Below are 27586 nucleotides of genomic sequence, written 5' to 3'. Positions count from 1 at the left end.
GGGTGCCTGGGTCAGTGTAGAGCTCTGTGTCTTGAAGTCCCTTTGTCCTCCCACCTCAACACATTCTTTTCTGCCACAGGGTAAAGAACCTGTTTTATGTATAAGGGCAAGGCTCTGGGCTCCAACTGCTTGGTATTAAAACCTGCCTTTGCCGGTCACCAGCCCAGTGGCAATAGGGAAGTTGCATGATTTTGTCGGGCCTCCTTTAGCTAATTTAGGCTGTTAATGTTCACTGCAGTAACAGATAATCTCCAACAGCTGAGTGGCTCAACACATGAAAAGGATCTTTCTCACTCATGGCAGGGTTTGTGTGGGTCAGCGTGTGAGATCGTATCACACGGTTATTCAGAGACCCAGGTGTCGCCTGTCTGGCTTTATGGTCACCTTGGCATCCTTCCACTGGTAGAGGGGAAATGAGAGGAAGTATGGAAGTCACACCTACATTATTTCCCCTCACACTCTTGACAAAACTCGGCAGTTGGCCATCCCTTTTTTTTTTCAATTTATTTTATTGAAGTATAGTTGATTTACAATGTTGTGTTAGTTTCTGGTGTACAGCAAGGCGATTCAGTTATACATATATATAACAGTTTACGTCTACTAATCCCAAACTCCCAATCCATCCCTCCCCCACCCCGCCCTCCCCCTTGGCAGCCACAGGCTTGTTCTCTATGTCTGTGAGTCTATGTCCCTCTTTCGATGCAGCTGGGAACTGAGGTTTAGCTCTGTATCCAAGGAGAAGAGCAGATGGGTTTCTGGGTTTTGTTTACATCAAACCAGTCTGCTGCACTCAGCCTACTCTTGAAAAATGAAAGTGATAATAATTTCTAACTCATTGGGCTGTTTGAAGATGTAATTTTGTTTACATCATTGGGCTGTTTGATGCATGAAATTAGTTAGCACCATGCCTGAGTTATAGTTACGAGCTCAAAAAAAGTCAGCTGTTAGGATCTTTCATGTAATAATAACAATCACAATGCATAATCTCTCACATGTCCTCCTAGACTCAGTAAAAAAGTTTATGTTACCATCTCTGCCTATAGGCTGCATCCCACCCTTTTCCACCTGTTCATCTATCCCTCTGTTTGTCAGACAGAAGCAATCCCTAGCTGCACTGTCTTCCTGGCCCTCCTTTACTATAGAGCCTCAAGATGGTATTTGGCTTTGTTTGGCCCACATCTGGGCTGCTGAGAACAGTTGGAGTCACAGGTGTGTTGACTGGCACCACTGCAGTCATGGTCTTGCCCCTCTCCTGCTTCCTTGCACTCCCCAGCCAGTTCATGTGTGTCTCTAGCCCCCTTCACAGCCCGATGGAGTCTCTCCCAAATACTTACCTTTCAATTCCATTCCACATGGTCCATCAGATTCTTCATACCTTAGAAGGAAATCATGATTTTGCCCACTTCTCCATCCTCCACAGTATCAGTGGATGGCCTTGTCATTTAGACAGTTGAGAAGGTGGGAAACGACCTTGTACAAACTCGTTAACACTCTGCCTCCATCTAACCCAACATTCAGCCATTATCCTGCTTATTTTATGTTTTTCACATCGGGTAAATCCATCACCTCCACCACCTCTGTGAGCTCCACTACGAACATCCTGGTCTAAGCTCTCATCATCTTTTGCCAAGACGATGCCAAGACACTTCTAACTGGTTGGCTCACATCTGCTCTGTGTTTCTTCTGATCAGCTCTCTCTCCTGCACCAGCTCCGCCATCCATGCAAGCATTGATCCAAACATTCACCACTCCCTGAGCCACTGATGTCTCGGCATACAACCTACTTCATGGCCTTCTTTCTTGCTGCTCAACCTTACAGGTCATCTTTATCTGTCTCATACCTGTAGCTTCCCTTCCCAACTTTGTGGAAGAGGTCTCGCCCCCTGCCGTGGCTACTTCCTGCACAAGAGACTAAATCACACCTTCTCCTGCAACTTTGGAGGGTTCTCATGCTTCCTCCTAGAAAGGTAACCGGTATTCAGACTCTGTCACCATAGATTAGCTTTGACTGTCTTGACTTGATGTAAATGGAGTCCCACAGTTTATTCTGTCATGTCTGTCTTCTTTCGATCTTCGTTATGCCCGTGAGAGTCATCCTTGTGGTTCTATATAGTTCAACTCTGTTCTTTCTCAGTACTCAGCAGTATCTCATTGTATGTCCATTCTCCTGTGATTGGCATTTTCATTTTTTCCTATTTCTTGTATTATGAACATTCTTGTTCATGTTATGTTTGGAGATATGTACTATGTATATATAATATAGTACTCATTTTTGTTGGGAATATACACAGAGAGGAATGACTGGGTCTTCAGGTATGTATATGTTTAGCTTGAACAGAAACTGCCAAACAGTTTTACAGAGTGGCTGCACCCTTTCACGCTCCCACGAGCCATGTGTGAGACTGCCCATTGCTACGCATTCTCATCAGCACTTGGTGTCTTCCCCTTTTCTTTCTGAGGCCCAGTGGTGAGGTGGCTCAGAACCACAGCACTGAAACCATTCTTGATGAGGTCATAGCTTTTATCCTAATTGCCAAATGTAAGAACAGTACTAACGATAGTGGATAATGGCCCACGATATACTGAACATTCAACCTGTGCCAGGCACTATGCTAAGTACTTTATAGGTGTGGTCTTGTCAGCCCTCATGGCAGCTGGTGAATTAGGAACTGGGCATCTCCCAGTGTTTTAGGTTAGGAAATTACAGGTGGTTAATAACTGTCAAGATGACTGCTTGGTAGAGGCAGGGTTTGAACTGAAGTGACAGTCTTCACCACTGCGCTGTACTGGTTTTCGATGCAGCAGAAACCTGTTCCACTTTTCTGTAGCTCAGCTTTGGTAGCACTTAGTCCCAGTGGTCCCTCTTTTCCAATTCTAACTGGATTGTTCTCTGCCTCTTACTCTGATCGCCTCCTAAATATTGGCTTTGCCTGACATCTCATGGCCCTTTCTTTTTATTGTAATTAGTCCCCCAGAATGATCCACCTCTACTCTTAGTTCTTCGGCTCATGCATGTTGTGTCCCATATCCATGCCGTAATATAGACAGGATAGTTAACAGGTATTCATTGCTTTTTGGTGCTTGTAAAAACTGTATATACACTGTTTCAATTCATCCTCACAGTGATTTTTGAGACTCTACTTGTACTCTGATTTGTAGGTGAGGAAGCAGAAGCTTGTGGAAGTTGAATGGCTTGCTAAAGGGCAGAAAACTAGCAAAGGGGTGTTGCTGGGATTTGAGCCTGGGCTGATTCTCCCTAGGTACCATGATGTCAAACACAATGCTCTGTTGGCTTCTAACATTTATATTTGACTACAGTTTTATAGGTTTATATTAATCATAAACCTTGGTTTATGACACACTCATCATCTGGCAGTGTACTATCATGTTTAATTTATTTTTAAACTTTTCCCATTTACTTATTTCCCCTAAAAAGATTATAGTGGGAACTTCCCTGGTGGTCCAGTGGTTAAAACTCCACGCTTCCAATGCAAGGGATGTGGGTTCAATCCCTGGTCGGGGAACTAAGATCCCACATGCCACGCAGCGCGGCCAAAAGATTTAAAAAAAAAAATTATAGTGAACACCATCAGCCAATGCAAGAACAGGAGTATTACCAACCAATATCCTACCTTGATCTATATATTTCTTCCCTTTCCCATCCTCTCCCTTCCTGACAAAGATAATCACTGTCTTGAACTTGTCTTCATAATTTCATTACTTTATATGTGGGAGTGTTTTGTATTATAAATTGAATTTCTTTTGTAGATGTGGTGGCTTTCAGATTTTCTGTTTCTTGTGCTGGATTTGTTATTTTGCATCTTTCAAGCAGTTTGTCTATTTCATCTAGTTGTCAATTCATTGGTTTAATTAAAATCGTATCATACCTGTTTGTAAGCATGCTTAAACAGCGTATTGTATGGTTTTCTGTTTTTTAACTTCTGATAAATGGTTATCATACTTGATTGTTATGGTTTGAACGTGTACCCCTCAAATTCATTTGTTGAAATCCTCACCTCCAAAGATGATGGTATTAGGAGTTGGGGCCTTTGGGAGGTGCAGAAGTCATGAGCGTTCAGTGTCTTATCCAATAGGCTCCAGAGAGATCCCTCTCCCTTCCACCATATGGGGACAAGCAAGAAGGCACTGGCTATGAACCAGAAAGAATGCCCTCACCAGAATGTGACCACGCTGGCGCCTTGATCCTGGACTCCCCAGCCTCCAGAACTGTGAGAAACAAATTTCTGTTGTTTGTAAGCTACCCAGGCTTTGGTATGTTGTTACAGCAGCCCAAACTGACCAAGACATTGATGTAGTTTTCTGATACATGCTTTTAAAGAATTCAGTGTTAAATTACTAAGAATCACTGTGTGTGAGCTGTAGGGTTTTTTTTTCCTTCTTCTCAAAATATTCTGTTACATCAATATATCACAATGTATTTATCGATTTTTGTGGACATTCACCTATTTCCATAATTATATCCAAAAATTCTCACTATACTACATTGTTCAATGAAAGATACTCACTTGTTTCCTTTTTCTTTTTCTTTTTTTTTTTTTTTTTTTGGTGGTCACCCACCTTGCTGCACACATGTGCAGGAGTTTTAGTTGTAATTCTTTTTATGAGTGGAATGACCGGATGATCGAAAACAACTTTACAAGATGTTGCCCAGAGTTTTCTAAAGTGACTTTACCAATTTGTTAACTTCACCAGCAATGAATGCGAGATTTCATAGACCACATTCTGTCCCACATATGATATTTTTGGGGTCTATAATTTCTGCCAGTTGAATAGGTGCTAACTGGTTTCTTACTCTGGTCTTCACTGGCATTTACCTCATTACCACTGAGGTTGAACTCCTCATTAAGTGTTTTTTGGCCATTGTGTATCTTCTTGTGGAATAGAATAGAGAGCCCAGAAATAGCCACTTTTTAATTGAAGTATAGGTGATTTACAATATTATATTAGTTTCATGTGTACGACATAGTGATTCCGTATTTTTATAGATTATACTCCATTTAAAGTACTTACAAAACAATGGCTCTATTTCCCTGTGCTGTACAGTATATCCTTGTTGCTTATCTATTTCACACATAGTAGTTTATACCTCTTAATCCCATACGACTATCTTGCCCCTCCTCCTTTACCGCTCCCTACTGGTAACCACTAGTTCTCTATGAGTCTTGTTCCTGTTTTATTATATATATTGGGTTGGCCAAAAAGTGTGTTTGGTTTTTAAGTAAAAATAAAAGACAGATTTTTCATTTTCACCAAGAACTTTATTTTTATTTATTTTTTTAAAAGGATTTTTTAAAATGATTTTATATATTAGTTATTTTTGGCTGCGTTGGGTCTTCATTGCTGCGCGCGAGCTTTCATCTAGTTGCAGTGAGCGGGGGCTACTCTTCATTGTAGTGCGCAGGCTTCTCTTGTTGTGGAGCACAGGCTCTAGATGCGTGGGCTTCAGTAGTTTTGGCATGCAGGCTCAGTATTTGTGGCTTGAGGGCTCTAGAGTGCAGGCTCACTATTTGTGGCACACGGGCTTAGTTGCTTCATGGCATGTGGGATCTTCCCAGACCAGGGCTTGAACCCATATCCCCTGCACTGGCAAGCAGATTAACCTCTGTGCCACCAGGGAAGTCCCACTACTTTTGTCTTTTAACCTCCATAGTTTGTGTGTAGATGATTTCCTACCTAATGTTTGCCTTTATTGGTGAGCTTTCCCATTTCATAATTTTCTTGTTTCTAGTTGTGGCCTTTTCTTTTCTGCCTACAGAAGATCCTTTAGCATTTGTTGTAAAGCTGGTTCGGTGGTGCTGAATTCTTTTAGCTTTTGCTTGTCTGTAAAGCTTTTGATTTCTCCATCAAATCTGAACGAGAGTCTCGCTGGGTAGAGTATTCTTGGTTGTAGGTTTTTCCCTTTCATCACTTTAAATATATTATGCCATTCCCTTCTGGCCTGCAGAGTTTCTGCTGAAAGTCAGCTGATAGCATTATGGGAATTCCCTTGTATGTTATTTGTTGCTTTTAATATTTTCTTTCTTACCATGTGTCTTGGCATGTTCCTCCTTGGATTAATCCCGTATGGAACTCTGCACTTCCTGTGAACTTGGAGTGACTGTTACCTTTCCCATGTTAAGGAAGTTTTCAGCTATTATCTCTTCAAGTATTTTCTTGGCCCTTTCTCTCTTCTCCTTCTGGGACCCTTATAATGTGAATGTTAGTGTGTTTGATGTTGTCCCAGATATCTCTAAACTGTCCTCATTTCTCTTCTTTCTTTTTTCTTTGTTCTGTGGCAGCGATTTCCACCACTCTCTTCCAGTTCACTGATCCATTCTTCTGCCTCATTTATTCTGCTGTTGATCCCTTTATAGTGTATTTTTCATTTCAGTTATTGTATTCTTCAACTCTGTTCGGTTGTTCTTTATATTTTCTAACTCTTTGCTAAAAACTTCTTGTAACTTAATCTTCTCTGCATCCTTTCTTTTCCCGAGTTCTTGGGTCATCTTTACGATCATTACTCTTAACTCTTCTCGGGTAGATTGCCCATCTCCACTTCATTTAGTTGTTCTTGTGGGTTTATTTATTGTTGCTTCATCTGGAACATATTCCTTTGCTGTCTCATTTTGTCTGAATCTCTATTTGTATTTTTATGTGTGTGTTAGGTTCATTATGTTTTTCAACCTTGGAGAAGTGGCCCTCTGTAGGGGATGGACTATTTGTCCCAGCAGTACACTCCCCTCTCATCACCCAAGGGCCAGAGGACAGCTGGTCCTAGGGTAGTTTCTGACCTGTGTTTGAGGACTTAGTTAAACAAGCTTAGGGATCATAGTTTTCTTGCTTTTGGGCTTCCCCCTGGTGAGTGAGGCTGGTCAAGAGGCTTGTGCAGGCTTCCTGGTGGGAGGGGCTGGTGCCTACCCACTGGAGGTTGAAGCTGGGTTTTGGCTTTCTGGTGAACAGGGCCATGTCAAGGGGTGTCTCTAGAGGTGGCTGTGGACTCAGGAAGTCTTTAGGCAGCCTATCTGCTGATGGGTGGGGCTGTGTTCCCACCAAGTTGGCTGTTTGGTCTAAGGCGTCCCAGCATGGGAGCCTACAGGCTTTTGGGTAGGGTTAGGTCTTGGTGCTAATGACGCCAGAAAGACTTCTGCCTTCAGTGACAAGTTAATGTAGATGAATACTCACCAGTATCTCCGCCCCCAGTGTGTACGTCCCCAAGGTGAGATACAGCTGCCCCCTGCCTCCCCAGGAGACCCTCCAAGACCAGCAGGTAGGTCTGGTCTACACTCCTGTGAAGTCACTGCTTTTGCCCTAGGTCCCAGTGTACATGAGACTGTGTGTGCACTCCAAGAGTGGAGTTTCTGTTTTCCCCAGTCCTGTGGAGCTCCTGCATTCAAGCCCTGCTGGCCTTCAAAAGCCAAATACTCTGGGGCTCCTCCTTCTGATGCTGGACCCTCAGGCTGGGGAGCCTGACGTGGGGCTAAGAACTCTTCTGTGGCAGAACTTCTGTGATATAATTATCTTCCAGTATTCTCCAGTTTGTGGGTCACCCACCTGGGAGGTATGGGATTTGATTATATTGTGAGTGTGCCCCTCCTACCATCTCGCTCTGGTTTCTTCTTTATGTCTTTGGCTGTAGAATTTTTTTTTTGGTAGGTTCCAGTCATCTTTACTGATGGTTGTTCAGCAGTTAGGTGTGCTCATGAGAAGAGCTGAACACAAGGTCCTTCTACTCCACCATCTTGTTTCCTCTCACTGTCACTAGTTGTTTACTTTTTTTGCCACATATTGTGTCTTTTTTTTCTACATTCAGTTCTGGAGTCAGGAAAGTCCAAGATCAAGATTCCTATGGGGTTCAGGGGGCTTCCCTGGTGGCGCAGTGGTTGAGAATCTGCCTGCCAATGCAGGGGACACGGATTCGAGCCCTGGTCTGGGAGGATCCCACATGCGGCAGAGCAACTAGGCCCGTGAGCCACAACTACCGAGCCTGCACGTCTGGAGCTTGTGCTCCGCAACGAGAGGCCGCGATAGTGAGAGGCCCGCGCACCGCGATGAAGAGTGGCCCCCGCTTGCCGCAACTAGAGAAAGCCCTTGCACAGAAATGAAGACCCAACACAGCCAAAAATAAATAAATAATAAAAATAAAGGAATTCCTTTAAAAAAAAAAAAGATTCCTATGGGGTTCAGTTTCCTAGCTTGCAGAGAGCCACCTTCTCGCTATGTCCTGAAATGGAGAGAGAAGTCATCGTGTTCATAAATGAGGACACACGATATGTTAAATATGTAACTTCTTCAGAATTAATTCTTTTATCTCAATTTTTTAAAAAGTAATTTTGTTAGTTAGGGTTCTCCAGAAAAACGGAACCAACAGAATGTGTCTAAATGAATACATTAGAGGGAGATTTATTTTGAGAAATTACCTCATGATTCTGGAGATTAGTAAGTCTGAAATCTGCAGGGCAGGATGATGGAGAGCAGCTGTCTGGTATCCAAAAAATGAGTCATCCTATATCCACTTGATTATTAAAATCTTCCTCTGCTGAGGTCAGCCCTTAGAAAGTGTTCCTGTTTTGTTTTTTGTTTTTTTATCAAAACATTACATCAATAATCACAGTGTATTTACCCACTTGGGTGGACATTCATCTGTTTCTATAATTATATCTTAAAATATATGACTCTACTACACTGTTCAATAAAAGATATTCACTTGTTGGCTATTTTGAACAGTGCTACTATGAACATGGGTGTACAAATTCTTCAAGACTCTGTTTTCAATTCTTTTGGATATTACTCTGAAGTGGGATTGCTGGATCATATAGGTAGTTCTTTTTTTTTTTTTTATTGAACTGTAGTTGATTTACAATATTGTGTTAGATTCAGGTGTACAGCAAAGTAATTCAGATTTATATTTAAGTTATATTGCATTTAGATTCTTTTCCATTATACATTATTACAGGATACTGAATATACTTCCCAAAGCTGTACAGTAAATCCTTGTTTATCTATTTTATATATATGGTGTGTATGTGTTAATCCCATACTCCTAATTTATCCCACCCCCATTCTTCTTTGGTAACCATAAGTTTGTTTTCTATGTCTTTGAGTCTGTTCCTGTTCTGTAAACACATTCGTGTTATTTTTTAGATTCCAAATGTAAGTGATACCATGTACTATTTGCCTTTCTCTGTTTAACTTACTTCACTAAGTATGATATTCTCTGGGTCCATGCATGGTGCTGCAAATAGCAATATTTTGTTCTTTTTTATGGCTGAGTAATATTCCATTGTGTATGTGTCTATATTTATTGTATATTATATTACATATTCTTTATGCATTCATCTGTTGATGGACACTTAGGTTGCTTCCCTGCCTTGGGTATTGTAAATAGTGCTGCTGTGAACATTGAGGTGCATGTATCTTCAAATTAGAATTTTTCATCTTTTCTGGATATATGCCCAGGATTGGGATTGCTGGATCATATAGTAACTCTATTTTTAGTTTTTAAGGAACCTCCATACTGTTTTCTGTAGTGGTTGCACCAATTTACATGCCCAGCATTTATTATTTGTGGACTTTGATGATGGACATTCTGAATGGTGTGAGGTGATGATGCCTCTTTGTGGTTTTGATTTGCATTTCTGTAATGATTAGCAGTGCTGAGCATCTTTTCATGTCCCTCTTGGCCATGTGTATGTCTTTGGAGAAATGTCTACTGAGGACTTAAGACTTTTTTTTTTAATATTGAGTTGCATGAGGTGTTTGTATACTTTGGAAATTAACCCCTTGTCAGTAACATCATTTGCAAGTATTTTCTCCCATTCTGTATGTTGTCTTTTTGTTTTATTTATGGTTTCCTTTGCTGTGCAAAAGCTTGTAAGTTTGATTAGGTCCCATTTGTTTATTTTTGCTTTTATTTCTATTGCCTTGGGAGACTGACCTAAGAAAACATTGGTACAATTTGTTGTGGAGAATGTTTTGCCTGTTATGTCTTCTAGGAGTTTTATGGTGTCATGTTTTATCTTTACGTTTTTAAGCCATTTTGAGTTCATTTTTGTGTATGGTGTGAGGCTGTGTTCTAACTTCATTGATTTACACACAGCTGTCCAAATTTCCCAGCACCATTTGCTGAAGAGACTGTCTTTTTGACCATAGGTGTGTGGGTTTATTTCTGGGGTCTCCATTCTGTTCATATGTCTGTTTTTGTGCCAGTACCACAGTTTTGATACTGTAGCTTTGTAGTATTATCTGAAGTCTGAGAGCGTTATGCCTCCTGCTTTATTCTTTTTTCTCAGGATTGCTTTGGCAATTCTGGGTCTTTTTGTGATTCCATATAAATTTTAGGATTATTTATTCTAGTTCTATGAAAAATGTCATGGGTAATTTGATAGGGATCACATTAAATCTGTAGATTGCTTTGGGTAGTATGGCCCTTTTAACAATATTTATTCTTCCAATCCAAGAGCATGGGATATCTTTCCATTTCTTTGAATCCTCTTTAATTTCCTTTATTAATGTTTTATAGTTTTTAGCATACAAGTCTTTCACCTCCTTGGTCAAGTTTATTCCTAAGTATTGATATTTTACTTTTTTGGTGCTATTTAAAAAGGTATTGTTTTTTACATTCCTTTTCTGATATTTCATTGTTAGTGAAAGAAATGCAACCGATTTCTGTATGTTAATCCTGTATCCTGCTACCTCGCTGAATTCGTTTATCTTCAGCTGTAAAAGAGGAAATGGACAGTAACACAATAATAGTGGGGGACTTTAACACCTCACTTACACCAATGGACAGATCATCCAGACAGAAAATTAATAAGGAAACACAAACTTTAAATGACACAATAGACCAGATACATTTAATTGATATTTATAGGACATTCCATTCGAAAACAGCAGATTACACTTTCTTGTCAAGTGCACATGGAACATTCTCCAGGATAGATCACATCTCGGGTCACAAATCAAGCCTTGGTAAATTTAAGAAAACTGAAATCATATCAAGCATCTTTTCCAACCACAACACTGAAATTAGAAATAAATTACAGTGCAAAAAAACTTAAAAAACACAAACACATGGAGGCTAAACAATACGTTACTAAATAACCAAGAGATCACTGAAAAAAATCAAAGAGGAAATCAAAAAGTACCTAGAGAGAAATGACAATGAACACATGATGATCCAAAACCCATGGGATGCAGCAAAAGCAGTTCTAAGAGGGAAGTTTATAGCGCTACAGTCCTACCTCAAGAAACAAGAAAAATCTCAAGTAAACAATCTAACCTTATATCTAAAGGAACTAGAGAAAGAAGAACAAACAAAACCCAAAATTAGTAGAAGGAAAGAAATTATAAAGATCAGAGCAGAAATAAATGGAATAGAAACAAAGAAAACAATAGCAAAGGTCAATAAAACTAAAAGCTGGTTCTTTAAGGAGAATAAACAAAATTGATAAACCTGATGGTAAGAGGCCCGCGCACCATGATGAAGAGTGGCCCCCACTTGCCATAACTAGAGAAAGCCCTCGCACAGAAACGAAGACCCAACACAGCCATAAATAAATAAATAAATAAAAATTTTAAGAAAAAAATTGATAAACCTTTAGCCAGACTCATCAAGAAAAAGAGGGAGAGGACTCAAATCAGTAAAATTAGAAATGAAAAAAGTTACAACAGACACCGCAGAAATACAAAGCATCATAAGACACTTCTACAATCAACTCTGTGCCAATATAACAGACAACCTGGAAGAAATGGACAAATTCTTAGAAAGGTATAAACTTCCAAGACTGAACCAGGAAGAAATAGAAAATATGAACAGACCAATCACAAGTAATGAAGTTGAAACTGAAAAATCTTCCAACAGGGTTTCCCCAGTGGCACAGTGGTTAAGAATCCACCTGCCAATGCAGGGGACACAGGTTCGAGCCCTGGTCCAGGAAGATCCCACGTGCTGCAGAGCAACAAAGCCCATGCACCACAACTACTGAGCCTGCACTCTATAGAGCCTGCAAGCCACAACTACTGAGCCCGTATGCCACAAATACTGAAGCCCGCGTGCCTAGACCCGTGCACCACAACGAAGAGTACCCCCACTCGCTGCAACTACAGAAAGGCCGCGTGCAGCAACAAAGACCCAACGCAGCCAAAAATAAATGAATAAATAAATAAAAGGAAAAAATAATTTATACAAAAAAAAAATTCCAACAAATGAAAGTCCAGGACCAGATGGCTTCATAGGTGAATTCTATCAAACATTTAGAGAAGACCTAACACCCATCCTTCTCAAACTCTTCCAAAAAATTGCAGAGGATGGAACACTCCCAAACTCATTCTACAAGGCCACCATCACCCTGATACCAAAACCAGACAAAGATACTATAGAAAAAGAAAATTACAGACCAATATCACTGATGAATATAAATGCAAAAATCCTCAACAAAATACTAGCAAACAGAATCCAACAGCACATTAAAAGGATCATACACCATGATCAAGTGGGATTTATCCCAGGGATATAAGTAAATCAATCAATGTGATACACCATATTAACAAATTGAAGAATAAAAACCATGCTCATCTCAATAGATGCAAAAAAAGCTTTTGAGAAAATTCAACACCCATTTATGATAAAAACACTCCAGAAAGTGGGCATAGAGGGAACCTACTTCAACATAATAAGGCCATATGCCATAAACAGCAAACCCACAGCAAACGTCATTCTCAGTGGTGAAAAACTGAAAGCATTTCCTCTAAGATCAGGAACAAGACAAGGATGTCCACTGTCGCCACTATTATTCAACATAGTTTTGGAAGTCCTAGCCATGGCAATCAGAGAAGAAAAAGAAATAAAAGTAATACAAATTGGAAAAGAAGTAAAATTGTCACTGTTTGCAGATGACATGATACTATACGTAGAAGATCCTAAAGATGCCACCAGAAAACTACTAGAACTAATCAATGAATTTGGTAAAGTTGTAGGATACAAAATTAATGCACAGAAAAATCTCTTGTATTCCTATACACTAACAATTAAACATCAGAAAGAGAAGTTAAGGAAACACTCCCAGTCACCACTGCAACAAAAAGAATAAAATACCTAGGAATAAACCTACCTAAGGAGGTAAAAGACCTGTACTCAGAAAACTATAAGACACTGATGAAAGAAAACAAAGATGACACAAACAGATGGAGAGAAATACCAAGTTCTTGGATTGGAAGAATCAATATTGTGAAAATGACTATGCTGCCCAAAGCAATCTACAGATTCAATGCAATCCCTATCAAATTACAAATGGCATTTTTTACAGAACCAGAAGAAAAAATCTTTACATTTGTATGGAGACACAAAACACCCTGAATAGCCAAAGCAATCTTGAGGGAAAAAAACGGAGCTGGAGGAATCAGACTCCCTGACTTCAGACTATACTACAAAACTACAGTAATCAAGACAGTATGGTATTGGCACAAAAACAGAAATATAGACCAATGGAACAAGATAGAAAGCCCAGAGATAAACCCATGCACCTATTGTCAACTAACCTATGACAAAGGAGACAAGGATGTACAATGGAGAAAAGACAGTGTCTTCAATAAGTGGTGCTGGGAAAACTGGACAGCTACATGTAAAAGAATGAAATTAGAACACTCCCTAACACCATACACAAAAATAAAGTCAAAATGGATTAAAGACTTAAATGTAAGATTGGACACTATGAAACTCTTAGAGGAAAACATAGGAAGAACACTCTATGACATAAATCACAGCAAGATCCCTTTTGACCCACCTCCTAGAGTAATGGAAATAAAAACAAAAATAAACAAATGGGACCTAATGATACTTAAGAGCTTTTGCACAGCAAAGGAAACCATAAACAAGACGAAAAGACAACCCTCAGAATGGGAGAAAATATTTGCAAACGAAGCAGCTGACAAAGGATTAATCTCCAAAATATACAAGCAGCTCATGCAGCTCAATATCAAAAAACAAACAACCCAATCCAAAAATGGGCAGAAGAGCTAAATAGACATTTTTCCAAGAAGACATACAGATGGCCAAGAGGCACATGAAAAGCTGCTCAACATCACTAATTATTAGAGAAATGCAGATCAAAACTACAGTGAGGTGTCACCTCACACCAGTAGAAAGGGCATCATCAGAAAATCTAGAAACAACAAATGCTGGAGAGGGTGTGGAGAAAAGGGAACCTTCTTGCACTGTTTGTGGGAATGTAAATTGATACAGCCACTATGGAGAACAGTATGGAGGTTCCTTAAAAAACTAAAAATAGAACTACCATATGACCCAGCAATCCTACTACTAGGCATATACCCAGAGAAATCCATAATTCAAAAAGATGCATGCACCCCAATGTTCACTGCAGCACTGTTTACAATAGCCAGGTCATGGAAGCAACCTAAATGCCCATCGACAGACAAATGGATAAAGAAGATGTGGTATATATATACAATGGAATATTACTCAGCCATAACAAGGAACAAAATTGGGTCATTTGTAGAGATGTGGATGGACCTAGAGACTCGTACAGAGTGAAGTCAGTCAGAAAGAGAAAAACGAATATCATATATTAACACATATATGTGGGATCTAGAAAAATGGTACAGATGAACTGGTTTGCAAGGCAGAAATAGAGACACAGATGTAGAGAACAAACGTATGGACACCAAGGGGGTAAAGCAGGGGTGGGGGTTAGTGGTGGTGGGATGAATTGGGAGATTGGGATTGACATATACACAGTAATGTGTATACAATAGGTAACTAATAAGAACCCAATGTATAAAAAATAAAATTTAAAAAAAAGAATATGCATATAGCAGCAAGGTGGGTGACCACAAAAAAATAATAAATAAAAAGGAAACAAATGAGTATCTTTAACTGAACAGTATAATCTAGTCAGAATTTATGGGTATAATTATGGAAGCAGGTGAATGTCCACAAAAATTGATAAATACATTGTGATATACTGGTGTAACAGAATATTTTAAGAAGAAAGAAAGCTATAGTGCACAGATTGTGATTCTTAGTTATTTAACACTGAATTTTTTTAAAGCATGTATCAGAAGGCTACAGTAATGTCTTGGTTCATTCAGGCTGTTGTAACAACGTACCACAGCCTGGGTAGCTTACAAACAGAAATTTGTTTCTCAGCGTTTTGGAAGCTGGGAAGCCCAGGATCAAGGTGCCAGCATGGTCATATTCTGGTGAGGGCCTTATTCCTGGTTCATAGCTGGTGCCTTCTTGCTGTCATGGTGGAAGGAGCGAAGGATCTCTCTGGAGCCTATTTGATAAAACACTGATCCCATTCAGGAGGGTTCCACCCTCATGACTTACACAGTCCTACCTCTTAATACCATCATCTTTGGATGTGAGGATTTCAACATGTAGGGGACATGTTCAAGCCATAGCAATCAACAATGATACTATTTATCAGAAATTAAAAAACAGAAAACTATATTTTCTTTAAATATACTTACAAGCAAGTATGATGTAATAATTAAATCAAGGGATGAACTGACAACTAGGTGAAATAAACAAATTGCTTGAAAGATGCAAAATAACAAATCCAACACAAGAAACAAAATCTGAAATGCACCACATCTACAAAAGAAATTCAATTTATAATACAAAACACTCCCACTGTAAAGTAATGAAATTATGAAAGCAAGTTCAAGACAGTGATTCAGGAAAAGAGAGGATTGGAAAAAGAAGAAATGTATAGATAGAGGTAGGATATTGGTTGGTAATACTCCTGTTCTTGCATTGGCTGATGATGTTCACTATAATCTTTATAGAGAAAATAAATGACTGGAAAAAGTTTAAAAATAAACATGACAGTGCACTGACAAATGAAAGTGTGTCATTAAGGTTTATGATTAATATAAACCTATACACCTGTAGTCAATTACAAATTTTAGAAGCCAACAGAGTGTATTGTGTTTGACATCATGGTACCTGGGGAGAATCAGCCCAGGAACAAATCCTAGCAACACCCACTTGCTAGTTTTCTGCCCTTCAGCAAGCCATTCAACTTCCACAAGCTTCTGCCCCCTCACCTACAAATCAGTATAAAGAGAGTCTCTCAAAAATCACTGTGAGGATGAGTTGAAACACTGCACCTACAGTGCTTAATACAGTGCAAGGACCAGAAAGCAATGAATACTTGTTAACTATCCTGTCTATATCACAGCATGGACATGGAACACAACATGCATGAGTTGAAGCTGAAGAACTAAGTAGAGGTGGAGCATTCAGGGAAACTAATTACAGTTAAAAGAAGAAAGGGCCATGAGATGCCAGGCAAAGCCTTTTTTTTTTTTTGGCTGTGCTGCACAGCATACAGGATCCCAGTTCCCTGACTAGGGATTGAACCCATGCCCCCTGCAATGGAAGCACAGAGCCCTAACCAGTGGACTGCCAGGGAATTCGCCAGGCAAAGCCAATATTGAGGGGACAATCAGACTAAGAGGCAGGGAACAATACTGTCAGAATTGGAAAAGAGGGACCACTGGAACCAAGTGCTACCAAAGCCCAGGTGCAGAAAAGTGGAACAGGTTTCCACTGCATCAAAAACAAGTACAGCGTGGTGGTGAAGACTGTCACTTCAGTTCAAACCCTGCCTCTACCAAGCAATCATCTTGACAGTTATTAACCACCTGTAAATCACCATTTCCTAACCTGAAACACTGGGAGATGCCCAGTTCCTAATTCACCAGCTGCCATGAGGGTTAAAACAAGACCACACCTGTAAAGTACTTAGCACAGTGCCTGGCACAGGTTGAATGTTCAGTATATCATGGGCCATTATCCACTATCGTTAGTACTGTTCTTACATTTGGCAATTAGGATAAAAGCTATGACCTCATCAAGAATGGTTTCAGTGCTGTGGTTCTGAGCCACCTCACCACTGGGCCTCAGAAAGGAAAGGGGAAGACACCAAGTGCTGATGAGAATGCGTAGCGATGGGCACTCTCACACATGGCTCGTGGGAGCGTGAAAGGGTGCAGCCACTCTGTAAAACTGTTCAGCAGTTTCTGTTCAAGCTAAACATATACATACCCGAAGACCCAGTCATTCCTCTCTGTGTATATTCCCAACAAAAATGAGTACTATATTATATATACATAGTATATATCTCCAAAAATAACATGAACAAGAATGTTCATAATATCAGAAATAGGAAAAAAAAACGGCAATCACAGGAGAATGGACATCCTTACAATGAGATACTGCTGAGTACGGAGAAAGAACAGAGTTGAACTATATAGAACCACAAGAATGACTCTCACAGGCATAACGAAGATCAAAAGAAGACAGACATGACAGAATAAACTGTGGGACTCCATTTACATCAAGTCAAGAACAGTCAAAGCTAATCTATGGTGACAGAGTCTAAATACCAGTTACCTTTCTAGGAGGAAGCATGAGAAGCCTCCGAAGTTGCAGAAGGTGTGATTTAGTCTCTGGTGCAGGAAGTAGCCACAGCAGGGGGCGAGACCTCTTCCACAAAGTTGGGAAGGGAAGCTACAGGTATGAGACAGATAGAGATGACCTGTAAGGTTGAGCAGCAAGAAAGAAGGCCATGAAGTAGGTTGTATGCCAAGACATCAGTGGCTCAGGGAGTGAGTGGTGAATGTTTGGATCAATGCTTGCATGGATGGCGGAGCTGGTGCAGGAGAGAGAGCTGATCAGAAGAAACAGAGCAGATGTGAGCCAACCAGTTAGAAGTGTTTTGGCATCGTCTTGGCAAAAGATGATGAGAGCTTAGACCAGGATGTTCGTGGTGGAACCCATGGAGGTGGTAAAGGTGATGGATTCATGCAATATGGAAAACAAAATAAGCATGATGATGATGGCTGAATGTTGGGTTAGATGGAGGCAGAGTGTTACGAGTTTGCACAAGGTCCCACCTTCCCAACTCTCTGAAAAACAGGGCCATCCACTGATACTGTGGAGGATGGAGGAGTAGGCAAGATCATGATTTCCTTCTTATGCATGAAGAATTCGATGGAACGTGTGGGATATAATGCAAAAGTAAGTAGTTGGAAGAGACTGTCAGGCTGAGGAGGGGCTTAGAGACACATCAACTGACTGAGCTGTGCAAGGAAGCAGGAGAGGGGCAAGAGCATTACTCTTTAGTGGTGCCAATCTAGACACTTGATGACTCCAACTGTTCTCAGCAGCCCAGATGTGGGCCAGACAAAGCCAAATGTCGTCTTGGGGTTTTACAGTAGAGAGCCAGGAAGACAATGCAGCTAGGGAGTGCCTCTATCTGACAAATGGGAAGATAGATGAATGAATGGATGGGAAAGGGTGGGATGCAGAGTATAGGCAGAGATAGTAAAATAGGAAAATGATACCCCCAAAGGAAGACAATAATTTTCCAGTTACCAGTCAAAAAGAAATTGAGATCTATGAATTGATGAACAAAGAATTGAAAAATAATCATCTCAAAAAAACTGAATGAGCTAAAACAACTCAACAAAATCAGGAAAACAATACATAATCAAAATAAGTTAAATGAAGAGACAGAAACTTTAACATACAACCAAACATATATTTTGGAGCTGAGAATACAATGATGAATCAAAAATTCCATAGAGAGCTTTAACAGAAGATTTGATCATGCAGTAGAACCACTGAATTCAAAAACAGATCATTTGAAATTATACAGTTGGGGGAGGGGAAGAAAAGAGAATGATAAAAAGTGAAGAAAGCCTATGGGACTTTAAGAACCAATATATGCATTATGGGAGTCCTTCTAGAAGGAGAAGAGAAGTGGCAATAAACTTATTTAAAGAAATAATGGGTGAAAACATCCCAAATATGTAGAGAGATATGGACCATCCAGATAAATGACTCTCAGAGTTCCCCAGTCAGTTTCAACACAGAGAAGACTTCAACAGGACACTTTATAATCAAACTGTCAAAATCAAAGACAGAGATTTTTGAAAGCAGCAAAGAAAAAGCAGTATGTTATACACAAGAGATTCTGGAGGAATGTCGTGGGTTTCTTCTCAGAAACGTTTGTACCCTTTCCATTATAAATTCTGAGGATCTAATGTACAGCACAGTGACTGTAGTTAATAGTATTGTATCACATACATGAAATTTGCTAGGAGAGGAGATTTTAAGCATTCTTACCAAAAAAAGTGATGGATGTGTTAATTAACTGGATTGTAGTTATATTTTCACAGTGTGTACTTATATCAAATAATCACTTTGTATACTTTAAACATATTTATATTTAAAGTATATAATATATATATAAATTTATTTTTTGTCAGTTATATGTCAGAAAATTTTTAATGAAGGCAAGATAAGATTCTTCCAGGAGGAAAAAAGAAAACAACAAACCTCTAGAACTGCTTCACAGGAAGTCCTAATGGAGTTCTTCAATAAAAATTTTAGGGATTTCCCTCGTGGTCCAGTGGTAAAGAATCCACCTTCCAATGCAGGGGACGCAGGTTCAATCCCTGGTCGGGGAACTAACACCCCACGTGCAACTAAGCCTGCGCGCCACAACTACTGAGCTCGTGCGCCTCAACTACAGAGAAGCCTGCACGCCACAACGAAAGATCCCATGTGCCACAATGAAGATCCTACGTGTTGCAACTAAGACTTGACACAGCGAAAAATAAATAAATGTTAAATTTTTTTAAATAATATAAAAACGTGGAAGTATAAATCGTACTATAAAGGCACATATATAGTCAAATTCAGAATACTCTAATACAAAAAGCTACAAATTTCCAGTTATAAGTACTGGAAATGTAATGTACAACATGATGACTGTAGTTAACACCACTGTATGGTATATTTGAAAGTTAGAGTAAATCCTGGGAGTCCTCATCACAAGGGAAAAAACTTTTTTTTGTATCTATGTAAGATGATGGGTATTAACTAAGCTTATGTGGTAATCAATCATTTCACAATATATGAAAGCCAAGTTATTATGCTGCACACCTTAAACTTATACAGTGCTGTATGTCAATTATGTATCAATAAAACTGGAAAAATGAATATGCCAATATAGTGATGGTATGCATAAATCACTTTTAAGTCTAGTATAAAAGGTAAAAGACAAAACTATTAAAATAACTGTGACTACTGTAACTTGATAATGGATAAACAATACTAAAATGTAAATTGTGACATCAATAACATAATATGTGGGTTGGAGAAGTGAAATGTTACAAATTTTTGCATGCAACTGAAGTTGTCATCATTAGCTTAAAATAGATGTTATATCTATGTTTTATGTATGCCTCATAGTAACCACAAAGAAAAAACCTCCAGTCAATTCAAAACATAAAGGGAAAGGAATCACAGCATACCACAATCAAGGAAAAAAAAAAAGTCACAAAGGAACACAGGAAGAGAGGAAGTAAAAAAGGACTTTTAAAAAGTCAGAAAACAACAAAATCACAATGGTAACTCCTTACTATCAATAATTACTCTCAGACATAGGCTGAAAATGAATGATTGGAAAAAGATATTCCATGCAAATGGTAACCAAAAATGATCAGAGGGTAGCTACACTTATGTAAGACAAAATAGGCTTTAAGTCAAAAACTGTCAGAGAGACAAAGATTGTCACTGCATAATGATGAAGGGGTCAGTTTATCAAGAAAAATATAAAAATTTAAAATTTATATATAGCCAACATCAGAGCTCCTAAAAATACATGCAATCTTTCACAGGTCTGAAGGGAGAAATAGATAGCCATACAATAATAGTTGGGGGACTTCAATACCTCACTTACAATTATGGACAGATCATTCAGAGAGAAAATCAATTAGGAAACAGCAGATTTCAATTATCAGTCCAGTTGAACCTAAGAGACATATACAGAACATTCCATCCAACAGCAGTAGAATACACAGTCTTCTTAAATACATACAGAACACTCTCCAGGATAGATCATATGTTAGGCCAAAATACAAGTCTTAAGAAATTTAATAAGATTAAAATCATATCAAGTATCTTTTCTTACCACAATTTTATGAAACTAGAAATTAGTAACAGAAAGAAAATGAAAAATGGAGAATTTAAACAATATACTCTTGAGAAAAATCACTCAGTCAAAGAAGAAATCAAAAAGGCAATTTAAAAATACCTTGAAACAAACAAAAATGGAAATGTAACATACCAAGTCTTATGAGATGCAGCAAAAGCAGTTCTAAGAGGGATGTTTATACCAATAAATGCCTACCTTAAGAAAAAAGATCTCAAAAGTCTAACTTCATACCTCAAGGAACTAAAAAAAAAAAAAAAAAACACAGGCCAAAATTAGCAGAAGGAAGGAAATAATTATTAGAGAAGAAATATATGAAATAGAAACTAGAAAAACAACAAAAGATCAACAAAACTAAGAGTTGTCTTTTTGAAAGGATAAACAAAATTGACAAATCTTAAGCTAGACTAACCATGAACATAGGAGAGAAGACTCAAGGAAAGATAATTGTACATGAAAGAGGAGACATTACAACTGATGCCAATGAAATGAAAAGGATCAAAAGAGACTACTATGAACAATTGTATGCCAACTATTATGGATAAGCTACAAGAAATGGACAAATTTGGGGAAACATACAATGTACCATGAATAATCATGGAGACATAGTAAATCTGAACAGACCAATGAGTAAGGAGATTGAATCAGTAATCAAAATCCCAGGACCAGATGGCTTCACTAGTGAATTCTACCAAACATTTAAAGAATTAATGCCAATCCTTCTCAACCTCTTCCAAAAAGTTGAAGAGGAGAAACACTTCCAAATGCATTGTATGAGGCCAGTGTTTTAAACTGATACCAAAGCCAAATAAGGTTAGTACAAGAAAAGAAAACTACAGGACTTCCCTGGCAGTCCCTAGGATGCAATGATGTTCAACCTATGCAAATTTAAAAATGTGATATACCACATTAAAATGAGTGATAAAAAGCATATGATCGGGCTTCCCTGGTGGCGCAGTGGTTGAGAATCTGCCTGCCAGTGGAGGGGACACGGGTTCAAGCCCTGGTCTGGGAAGATCCCACATGGCACGGAGCAACTAGGCCCATGAGCCACAACTACTGAGCCTGCACGTCTGGAGCCTGTGCTCCGCGACAAGAGAGGCCGCAATAATGAGAGGCCCGTGCACCACGATGAAGAGTGGCCCCCACTTGCCGCAACTAGAGAAAGTCCTCACACAGAAACGAAGACCCAACACAGCCATAAATAAATAAACCCAAAGTTAAAATTAAAAAAAAAATTAAGAAAGAAAAGCATATAATCATCTGAATAGATGCAGAAAAAGCATTTGATGAAATTTAACATTCTTTCGTGATAAAGACTAAACAAATTAGATATAGAAGGAACTTACTTCAACATAGTAAGGGCCCTATATTACAAGTCCACTGTTAACAACATACTCAGTTAGAAAAGCTGAAAGTTTTTCCTCTAAGATCAGGAACAAGACAGGGGTGCCACTATCACCACTTCTAGTCAACTATCACCACTTCTAGTCAACAAAGTAGTGGAAGTCCTTGCCAGAGCAATTAGGCAAGAAAAAGAAATAAAAGGCATCCAAATTGGAAAAGAAGAAAAACTGTATCTCCAGTTGACATAATATGATATATAGAAGTCCTAAAGACTCCACCAAAAAACTGTTAGAACTAATAAACAAATTCAGTAAAGTTGCAGGATACAAAATTAATATACAAAAATTAGTTCAATTTCTATACACCAATGAACATTCTGAAAAAGAAAATCCCATTTACAATAACATCAAAACCAAAAAATACCTAGAATAAATTTAACCAAGGAGGTGAGAGATCTGTGCACTGAAAACTATAGAGTGAAAGTAAAAACTAAGTGAAAGATTGAAGACACAAACAAATGGAAATTTATCCTGTGTTCATGGATTGGAAGAATTAATATTATTAAAATGCCTAGATTTAATGCAATCCCTATCAAAATTCCAATAGCATTTTTTATAGAAATAGAAGAAATAATTTTAAAATTAATATGGAATCATAAAGACCCTGAATAGCCAAAGCAATCTTGTACAAGAACAAAGCTGATGGCATCATACTTCTTGATTTCAAAACATACTACAAAGCTATAGTAATAAAATCAGTATAGTTCTGGAATTAAAACAGACATATAGATTAAAGGAACAGAATAGAGAGCCCAGAAATAAATGTATGCATTTACAGGCAACTGACCTTTTGCCAGTGGTGCCAAGAACACAAAATGGCAAAAGGACAGACTCTTCAATAAATGGTGTTGGGAAAACTGGGTATCCACATGCAGAATAAGGAAGTTTCACACAATATAAAAAATCAGTTCCAATATATAACCTGTATATAATGGAATATTATTCAGCCTTAAGGACTAAGGAAATCCTTCCATTTGCTACAACATGGATGAAACAGGAGGACATTTACTTAAGTGAAGTAAGCCAGAATGAGAAAGATAAATACTGTATAATATCACTTGTATGTTGAATCTAAAAAAGTCAAACTTATAAGAGAAGGGGGTAGAATTGTGGTTGCCAGGTGCTGGAGTTTGGGGGTAATGAAGAGATAATGGTCAAAGGTACAGTTTCAGTTATGCAGTATGAATAAGTGCTAGAGATCTAAGGTACACCACGGTGACTATAGTTGATAATATTGTGTACTTGAAAGTTGCTAAGAGTAAAGCTTAAGTGTTCTCACCACACACACTAAAATGGTAACTAGGTGAGATGAGGGAAATAATTAGCTTGATTTTGTAAACATTTCACATGTATACATATATCAAAACATCGCGTTGTACACCTTAAATATACAAAATTTTTATCAAATATACCTCAATAAACCTGGGGAAAAAAGATAAAATAGTCCAATGCAGAGAACAGAATGGTGGTTTCTAGGGGCTTAGAAATGGGGTGATGTTGGTCAAAGGGTACAGAGTTTCAGATATACAAGATAAGTAAGTTCTGGAGATCTACTGTAGAAACAAACACAAACCCCTAAACATAAGACCTGAAACTGTAAAACTCCTAAAGAAAAATGGGGATAGATTCATGACATTAGTCTAGACAATGATTTCATTGATATGACACCAAAAGCATGGGTGACAAAAGCAAAAATAGTCAAGTGGAACTACTTCAAACTAAAGTTCTGTACAGCAAAGGAAACAATAGAGTGAAAAGGCAACCTACAGAATAGGAGAAAATATTTGCAAATCATATATCTGATATAAGAGGTTAATATCCAAAATATATACAGAGCAACAGTTTTAAAAAATTAATAACTTGATTTAAAAATTAGCTAAAGACTTGAATAGATATTTCTCCAAAGAAGACATACAAATGGCCAACAGGTATATATGAAAAGGTGCTCAACATCACTAATCGTCAGGTAAATGCAAATAAAAACTACAAGGAGATATCACCTCACAAATGTCAGGATGACTATTATCAAAAAACCACAAGACAAGAAGTGTTGGTGAGCTGGTGAGGATGTGGAGAAATTGAAACCCTTGTACACTATTGGCGGGAATTCAAAGTGTTGGAGCAGCTATGGAAAACAATGTGGAGGTTCCTCAAAAAAGTAAAAATAGAACTACCATATGATCCAGCAATCCTACTTCTGGGTATTTATCCCAAAGGGTCAAAATCAGGGTATTGAGATATCTTCACTCCCATGTTCATTATAGCATTATTCACACTATTCAAGGTGTGAAAACAACCTATTGACAGATGAATGGATAAAGAAAATATACATATATGCAATGTAATTTTATAATATATATTACTATATGATATAACATATATTAGATATTTAGCCTATCACATTTTTTAGGATGGATAATATTACATTAAATATATAAATGTATATATAAGTATATAAATGTTTCTTATATAAATAAAATACAGAATATTATTCAGCCTCAGAAAATAAGCAAATTCTGCAGTATGTGCCAACATGGATGAACCTTGAGAATATTATGCTAAGTGAAATAAGCCAATCACAGAAAAACAAGCTATATGACTCCACTATTGTATGAGGTATCTAAAATAGTCAAATTCATACAATCAAAGAGTGTAATCATGGTTGCCAGAGGCTGGGGGGAGGGGGAAGTGAAGAGTTACTAATCAATGAGCATAAAGTTTCAGTTCATCAAGATGAATTAATTCTTGAGATCTACTATATACATCATTGTACCTAGATCCAACAATACTGTATTATACAGTTAAAAATTTGTTAAGAGTTAAAAATTTGTTAAGAAGGTGTATCTAGGGCTTCCCTGGTGGTGCAGTGGTTAAGAATCTGCCTGCCAATGCAGAGGACACGGGTTCGAGCCCTGGTCTCGGAAGATCCCACATGCTGCAGAGCAACTAAGCCCGTGAGCCACAACTACTGAGCCTGCGCGTCTGGAGCCTGTGCTCCGCAACGGGAGAGGCCGCGACAGTGAGAGGCGATGAAGAGTGGCCCCCGCTCGCCGCAACTGGAGAAAGCCCTCACACAGAAACAAAGACCCAACACAGCCAAAATAAATAAATTAATTAATTAATTTTTTTTAAAGGTGTATTTCATGTTAAATAGTCTTACCACAATTTTAAATTTTAAATAAGTAAATAAATATTTCAACAGACATTGATAATGTCCCCTTGGGGCAACACAGTCACCTGTTGAGAACCACTTCATTTTTAAAACAGTGTATCAAAAATTTTTTGATAAAATGCAATATTAAAAGAGACCTAAGTCAATACTATAAAAGGCAGAAAAAGGAATGTGGAAAGAATATATGTGACATGAACACAAGGCAAGGTAGCCTCAGAGAGTGGCAGCATTTGGATCGAAATATTTCCTGGATGATACAGGATGACAACTTGTATTTTCAGAGTGGGCACAGGGGTGCCCCTCAGCACGACCAGCCTCATGAGTGGCTCCCAGGGCATTAAGCTTTTCCCCAGTAAACTGGGGTGGATGGAGCTCAGACCGGCTCCCAAAAGTGCATTGGCTTCCTTTATTTCCTTTGTTGGATCTTTAATCTCTTGGTAAATACCTTTGTTCCTATGAAAGTAGTACATTGAACAGCCAAAGCTTAAGTGTAATAATAAATTATGGGTATGTTCCTTACTCTTTCCAGACAGATTTCTAAGCCCTCTACTTACAGTTATAGTCTCTACAATTGACTATGTGTTTGGGCCCCATTGTCTGGGGTAGTGTCACCATGGTCTTCGTCCTACATAGGTTGAAGCCATGAGTCCAATCCAGTCACAAAAAAACAGCCCTTCCCCCAATCCTAGCCATGAAAACAGAGCCACACACATCATCTTATACCTAGTGAGGTGTTGCTTCCTTTTCCTCACCCTCTTTCATTTTGACTGTTTAGAGGACTCTATTGTTATTTTAGGCCAGTGAGTGGTGAACATATCTTGTTTGTTGCTTCATGTTTCTCAACATTTGGCCCTTTTATAGTCATCGTCAGTGATACCCATGTCTCTCAGTTTTGCTTTGCTTCCTGGACAGTGAAACTGTAACTGTATGACTCTGTTCTCCAAAGGGCATTCAATCATTCTTTCCATCATCTGTTAATATTTAGGAGTTTCAGATTCTCCCTAGGAATCTGTGATTCAATGAACAGTGGATGGAGAAATAATGTCCCAGAACTCATAAATCCTATAACAGATGTACACGTTAACATTATGCATATAATTAATTATATAAAGATTACTAGAATTAACTATGCTAGGTTCTTCAATGAAGAAATTCACGAAATTCTGAAATAGTGTGGTAGAGGAAAATTTTTTGTTTGGAGATCTGAAAGAAGCCTCTCACTATGAAAGTTTGTGATGGATTTTCTAAGCATAGTTCAGGTGCTTCTGACATTAGGACAACCAACTGGAAGAATCTCATGGAAGTCTTGTGCAGCCTCAGGGTAATGGTAGAAATCTTATGTGTTTTGAGAATAATAGAGACATGGGTAGGACAGCACGATATGAAACTGGAAAGAAAATCAACAGATGGTTCTGGAGATAGACCAAGAATTCTGAAGTTTGTCTTAAGAAAAATTATAGGCTAATGAAGGGGTCCAATCAGGTAAGTAAAAATGAATTTTACTGCCATGTACATGCGCAGGGCTAGCCTTTCCTTCTGTGCACTTACACACTGCCTGCCTGAAACCTATCAATAGTCTCCATTGCTTTGTGCACACCTGTAGCAAGATCCTGCAGCTACAGAAGGGCATGCCAACAGCCAAGGCCCCCACAGTTGCTTGTAGGCCTGAATTAGGCCCTCTCTCCTGCTACAGGCCTACACCACTGGGCTTACTTACAGCTAGCCTCCTGAAGCTTTGTACATGCACTGCCTGGCCCAAACCCCCATTACTGGCCTCCAGTGCTGTGGCACATGGCTGGGGAGATCCTGCAGCCACAGTAGTGCATGTCAGCACCCAGGGCCTCCACAGCTCCTTGTGGCCTCAGATTTGACCCTATCTCATGTCACTGACCTGCACTACTGGATTCACCTTCAGCTAGCCCCTCCAGCTGTATGCCTGCATACCCCCAACCTAACTCTTAACCTCAAGCCTCTACTAC

At 38.7% G+C, this 27586-nt stretch overlaps 1 long non-coding RNA gene across 3 annotated transcripts in view; it reads left to right on the top strand.

Moving 5' to 3' along the window:
* Positions 1–20019, top strand: part of LOC137753864 (uncharacterized) — a 40836-nt gene extending 20817 nt beyond the window's left edge. For all 3 annotated transcript variants that reach the window (XR_011071608.1, XR_011071607.1, XR_011071606.1), the window contains exon 4: positions 19300–20019. This is a non-coding gene — a long non-coding RNA (uncharacterized lncRNA). The remainder of the gene's footprint in view (positions 1–19299) is intronic.
* Positions 20020–27586: the final 7567 nt, after the last annotated feature.

The sequence above is a fragment of the Eschrichtius robustus genome, chromosome 19, assembly GCF_028021215.1.
Source record: "Eschrichtius robustus isolate mEscRob2 chromosome 19, mEscRob2.pri, whole genome shotgun sequence".
Lineage (NCBI taxonomy): Eukaryota > Metazoa > Chordata > Mammalia > Artiodactyla > Eschrichtiidae > Eschrichtius > Eschrichtius robustus.
Note: the sequence above shows the minus strand (reverse complement) of the source record. Positions and strands in the feature narration are given on the sequence as shown.